Source organism: Elaeis guineensis, chromosome 13 (genome assembly GCF_000442705.2).
Source record: "Elaeis guineensis isolate ETL-2024a chromosome 13, EG11, whole genome shotgun sequence".
NCBI lineage: Eukaryota > Viridiplantae > Streptophyta > Magnoliopsida > Arecales > Arecaceae > Elaeis > Elaeis guineensis.
The window spans coordinates 14,666,895-14,673,699 of NC_026005.2; the positions used below are offsets into that span (position 1 = coordinate 14,666,895).

The window sequence follows — 6,805 nt, forward strand, 5'->3', positions numbered from 1 at the left end:
GATAGATAGGTCTTGAGTCTGTAGTATAGAGACACTAAAGCGAGAGTACAGGTGGTTGTTAGAGAACAACTAGCACTGAGCATGACCAACACGAGAAGTCACATGGATGTCTGCTCATTTGTTAGTGACTTCTCGATGCTGCAGTTGTATGATTGGTTTTTTGATCTGAGATGACACTACTACTTGCAGTGAGGCTCCTGGAGTTGGACTGACACATCAACATGGGTCTCAAGAAATCTTTGTAGTAGATGTTGGCAATAGTTAGTCCACTGTAGGAGTGGGGTGTGCATCAAGATGGGATCTATCGATCCTGACAGAAGAGAGTAGTCCTATGAAATTTAAGAGGCTGAGTCCTTAAGTCTATGGCCATAATAGTGTGATTGATAGAAAAAAATTTTCATAGAATCACATATGAACTTAAGCTGATTGAATCTATCATATGATCGATGTTGAGATTTGACGATTTATCCATGACCTGCCATCTAGTCGGAACTCACGATAAAAGGACTGAATCATACATTAACTACACCTAGATGTTCATTTCAGTTCTACTGAATTACCACTATATACTACTAGGTATCACTAATAGATTGTGAGAGCTCACTAGGGTTGTTCTGGATCGACAATCTTTGTTGAGTTAAAGTAAAATTATTCCGATCCATTGAAAAGAGTTTCAATGATACGATGATAGAGATCATTGTATGTCTTACTACCAGATAGAATTGAACCTATGAGGTCACACAATAAAGAGATTAGGCCTGGAATAAGTAATTGAGCTTATGAAGTATCAATTGGGTTTAGAGAAATCCATTGGTTCATGATAACCTTGCTAGCACATAGTTGGATCCAATTCCTCTTTCAGTTAGGATTACTTATTTGATAAGTTAATTCTAACTTAATTACCTGCTAATTACCTACATAAATAAGATTCATGAGACTTCAATTATTGGGTGTCTAAGATTATGAATCACATAAATTAAGGATGCAAGTCCCTTATGAATCTCCTTATGAGTTATTATGGGGTGCCACTTTGATTTGATCAATTTGGACGTGTCCATTAATTAGAGGGCCTTTCATTTTCATATAGCGTGTCTCTTAGGTGCAAAAGAGGATGTCTAATTATAGGTGCAAGGGCTCCAATAGTTGGCACTTAATGGGCTTCCTAATATAAATTGGATAACTTAAGTTAATAGGAATCCTAATGCAAGTAGAACTTGTATTATATGATTGAATAGGATTTAATCTTTGTGCTTATAAAAGAGGACCTTCCCTAAGATCCTAAGAGCATCCAAACCAGCAACCCCTCACACCCAAAAGCTCTCCCCACGCCCTCTCTTCCTCCTCTTTTCTCTTCTCTTGAGCATTCTATACGCCCTTCCCTTGAGACACGCGTCCCTAGGTGTTCCATGCCCAAAGAAGTTTGGGTGCCTCTTCTTTGCTGGTTTCTAATATCTGGTAGCAGCACATAGCAAAGAGAAACTCTAGAGAAGAGGAGAAGAAAAAGATCAAGGAGAAAGATCAAGTGTTGATCGCGATCCAGATTTGGTTTAGATTCAGCCGGTTAAATTTTGAAGATTCAAAATTCAGATTATAGAGGACTGTTCCAGACTGATCCTGAGTGGATACTCATAAAGATCAGATACTTATGTGGCTAATAGAGAGCCTCGTCTCTTTCAGATCTAGTTTTGAAGAAAGAGATTGTGAAACAGGTATATAATTTGATCACAATCTAAATTTCAGTATATATCGATTTCAGCATATGAAATAGATCCATATGATTTTATATTTTTATGCATGTAAAATTTAGATTAAAAATATTTTAATCTTATTTTCTGTTGCAGTGTTTAAAAAATAAAAATTTTAAAAAATATATGCATGCACCAAACCCTAAAATCCAACAATTCTGTATTTCTTCATTAAACTTTCAAAGTATCTATTCGTGAAGTGTGCACCTCCGTCACTAATAATGGCCCTTGGGTAATCAAATCGGCTTAAGTTTTTCTGTTGGATGAATTTAATTACCATCTTATGATTATTTGTCCTGGTTGCCATAGCCTCAACCCATTTAGATACGTAATCTACTGTAACCAAAATATATTCGTATTCATAGGATAGAGGAAAGGGGTCTATAAAATCGATTCTCCAAATATCAAAAACTTTCACGACTAAAATGAGAGATAGAGGCATCATATTTTTTCTAGAAATACTCCCCATCTGCTGATAGTGCAAGCACTCAAGGCAAAATTTATGTGCATCCTTAAACAATGTCGGCCAGTAAAATTCACTTTGTAACACTTTCGTGGCCATTCTCTTCCCACTGAAATGTCCCCCGCATGCATAAGAGTGGCAAAAGGCAAGTATACTTTGATACTCACTCTCAGAGACACAGCGTCGAATCACTTGGTTAGGATAATATTTGAATAATTCAGATTCCTCCCAATAATAATGTTTGACCTATGAGAAAAATCAATCCTTCTCCTATTTTGTCCAATGGAGAGAAACTTGCCCTGTTGCCAAATAGTTAACGATGTGGGCAAACCATGAGATTTGGTCAGAGAAAGTTGCAAAAAATTGTTCGTCAGAGAATTTTTCCTTAACTTCATTTGTACTCATCGTATGATCAACTAAGATTTTAGAAATATGATCAGCGACCATATTTTCGGAACCCTTCTTATCTCGAATTTTGAGATCAAATTCTTAAAGCAGAAGGATCCATCTGATCAATCATGATTTAGTATCTTTCTTTGAGAGCAGATATTTCAAAGCTGTGTGATTAGAATACACTAGAACCTTAGATCCTAACAGATATGAATGAAATTTATCAAGGGCGAATACCATCGCTAGTAGCTCTTTTTCTGTTGTGGTGTAGTTCAATTAGGCATCGGATAGAGTTTTGCTAGCATAATAGATCACATGTAGCTCCTTATTGATTCTTTGACCTAAGACGGCCCCTATTGCCAAATCGAAAGCATCACACATGATTTCAAATGGAAAGAATCAATCAGGGGATTTTATTATGGGTGCTGTTGTCAGGACTGTTCGTAACGTGTGGAAGGCTTATAAACATTCTTCATTAAAGACAAATGACGTGTTCTTGGCTAGCAAATTGCACAAAGGTCTCGATATTTTGCTAAAATCTTTAATGAAACGTCTGTAAAATCCAACGTGATCTAAGAAAGATCGTATTTATTGAACTGAAGTAGGAGGTGGTAGTTTTGAGATGATCTTAATTTTAACTTTATCTACCTCAATCTTCCTTTCAAAAATAATATGTCCCAATACAATTCCTTTCCAAACTATGAAATGGCTCTTTTTCCAACTTAAAATCAAATTTGTCTCCGTGCAGCACTTAAGAACTTTAGAGAGGTTATAAAGACAATCCTCAAAAGTGATTTCAAATACGAAGAAATCATCTATAAATATTTTGAGATATTTATCTACCATATCTGAGAAAATAGTCAAGATACACCGTTGAAATGTAGTGGATGCATTGCAGAGCCTAAATGGCATACGTCAAAAAATGAAAGTGCCATAGCGGCAAGTGAAGGTGGTCTTCTCTTGATCATCCGGGAATATAGGTATCTGATTGTACTCCGAATAACCATCTAGGACATAAAAAAAAATATTGACCTGCTATTCGTTCTAGGATTTGGTCGATGAAGGGTAATGAAAAATGGTCCTTCTTGTAACGACGTTTAGTTTTCTATATTTAATGCACACTCGCCAACCAGATGGTGTGTGAGTGGGAAGCAACTCACCTTCTTCATTCTTCAACACAATAATACCTGATTTTTTAGATACTACTTGGGTAGGACTGATCTATTTACTATCAGATATGGGATAGATGATTCCAGCATCTAACCATTTTACCACTTCTTTCTTCACTACTTTCCATATATTTGGATTCAATCTCCTCTGCATGTCTCGATAGAGTTTGGCATCTGCCTTGCAATGAATATGGTACATATAGATGGAGGGGTCAATTTCTTTTAGATCAGCAATGGACCAGTCGATAGCCTCTTTATTTCCCTTCAGAACACCAACCAATTGTGCTTCTTGATCCAGTGTCAATTCTGATGCAATGATCACCGGGAGGGTGTCATTAGGTCCTAGGAATGCATACTTGAGTGTGGCTAAAAGTGGCTTTAATTCTAGCGTAGGTGGTGATTCTAATGACGGGACTGTGGGTGTATTGCCTAATACAGGCAATGGTTCGTACTTGATTATCCAAGGGAGAGTAGTTTCATCATTTGATGTATCAACTAGAATGATTACTTCTTCGCTACCTCCCTCCATATCACAGTCATCCACTCTAAAGTACGTCAAATGGGTGTCTCGAAAATCATGTGCAAAAATCATTGATATTACTTCCTCTATAATGTCCTCAAATGTATCTATCTCGAAGTAACTATCCGTTGATGGTCTCTGGGATGTACTAAACACATTCAGTCTCAGTTTCTTATACCCAAATGATATGTCCATGACTCCTGTCCTACAATTGAAGCACGCATTTGCTGTACCTAGGAAGAATTTGTCTAAGATAATAAGAATTTACCTTGGATTGCCACTTAGTTCCATACAAGGACTAGAAAATCAACTAAAAAATAGAACTCATCTACCTTGATCAAAATATCCTCGATCATCCCATGTGGTGTCTTAATTGATCTATCAGCTAATTACAGAATGACTGATGTGGGTTTCAATTTTTCAAATCCAAAAAATTCATATACTGAGCTAGATAAAAGATTCACACTGACCCCTAGGTCCAGGAGAGCTTGTTCTATGTGAAAATCTTCTATAATGCAAGAAATGGTAGGTGCACCTGGATCTTTAATCTTTGGAGGGGTAGCACGTTGGAAGACAGAGCTAGCTTGTTCGGTTAGGTATACTTTCTTCGGAGGTTGTGATCGAAATTTACATTTCTGGGTACACAATTTCTTCAAAAATTTTGTATAAGCTGGGACCTATTTGATTACATTTAGAAGGAGGAGATTAATTTGGACTTGCTTAAATAATTCTAATATCTCATCAAATCTTCCTCTTTTCTTATCCATAGGAGTAGGGCTTTTAGGGCACTCGAAAATGGGGCTTTAGGCAAGTAAGGTGATTCCGGTGCAGTTGGTCCATTCTTTATTTTTGTGTCCTCCTTGCTCTTAGGTGATTCAGGCTTGGTCTGAGGTCTAGGATTGGTCTCATTGATTTTACTCGTATGTTCAATGACCTTCCCACTTTTAAGAGTCATGATTGATTTGGCATGTTCAGAAAAGATTTCTGGAGCATTGGAGATCTCAACCATGAATTGCCCTCTCGGGTTGCTCTCAGGTTAGCTAAGTAATTTTTCTCCTTTCCTCCTACTGAATGTGGTTGCTAGTTGATCTATTTGGGTCTCTAGCTTACCAATGGATTGCGTGTGGGAGTTAAGGGTCTGGGTGTTGACTTCTAATCATTCTAGCACTTTTAAAACTTGTTTCTCAAAAGCTGAATTTTGACCAGTGATAGATGGTTAAGGAGCATTTTAGAACTGATGGTACGATCTATGCCTATATGTTGGATCCTGATAGTTAGATCTAGGTACAGCAGGGCCAACCACTGGCTGTAGCCTTCAAGAAAAATTTGGATGATTTCTCCAACCGGAGTTATAAGTGTTCGAGTATGGATCGTTTCTTGGTCTACGAGCTTGTTGGGTTTGAGCTTGCTAGACCTGCTCATGCACAAACTCAAAAAATTGAGGTGCGATTGGGCATTCACTAATAAAATAGGTCGGGCTTGCACACAATGCACAAACATCTTGGACTGGGTTAGGTAAAATCGGAGAGTGTCCAGTATTCAGAAGACGATCTAATTTTTGAGACAACTCATCTATCTCACTATGGATATCCATAATATTTTCAATCTAATAGATTCCATCTCTTTTCTATTGAGACATGGGTTGTTCTCTAGAAGTGGCGGACATGTGATGCAGGGAGTTCTCACTAAGTATTTCAAAAAACTGTCAAACCTCATCCTCACTCTTTAGTATGAATATCCCACCACACGATGCATCAATCATTTATCGGTGTTTCTCTAATAGACCATCGTAGAAATACTGAACAAGTTGCCATTTAGGGACAGCGTGGTGGGGACATTTACGAATAAGGTCTCTTAACCTTTCTCATGTCTCATGAAAAAGTTCACCATCCAATTGAAAAAAATTAGTGATGACTTTTCTAATTTGATTTATTTTTTCAATTGAGAAGTATTTTTTGAGAAATTCTCTCTGAAGATGGTCCCAAGTTGAAATGGTTATGAAATCTAGGGAGTTTAACCAATGCTTGACTTTGTCCTTAAGTGAAAAAGAAAATAGTTTCAACTTGAGGGCATCATCAGAGAAGTTTTGGATTTTTACTATAGAGCATATATCAAAAAATTCGTCCAAGTGTTTATACAGATCCTCATTCGTCAGTCCATAAAATAATGGTAGCATTTGAATAATGCTAAACTTGATTTCGTATTGTGCCACCTCCACAGGAGGAGGTTGGGTACATGGCGAGTAGGTGTAAGATGAGGGACTAAAATACTTCCTCAATTGTCGTGGTGGGTCAGTCTCTTATTTTGGATTCATGGTTTTGATTTGATTTATTCAAATCATTCTTTCTAGCTCTAAGTCTAATGGGTGAAAATCAAGTTGTAATGATCGGCATCCTAGCATGCACCCAAAAATCTCATCGAATTTTAATTTCAACATTTTTTTTTGCAATAAAAATATTTTTCATTGATTAAATAAAAAAATATACATTAAAAAAGAAACAAAAGTTCGATACAAGAT

At 37.0% G+C, this 6,805-nt stretch overlaps 1 non-coding gene across 1 annotated transcript; it reads left to right on the forward strand.

Moving 5' to 3' along the window:
* Positions 1 to 6,107: 6,107 nt before the first annotated feature.
* On the forward strand, positions 6,108 to 6,213 carry LOC114914754 (small nucleolar RNA R71). The gene has a single exon (XR_003802423.1). It is a non-coding gene; the product is annotated as a small nucleolar RNA R71 (small nucleolar RNA).
* The last annotated feature ends 592 nt before the right edge of the window (positions 6,214 to 6,805 follow it).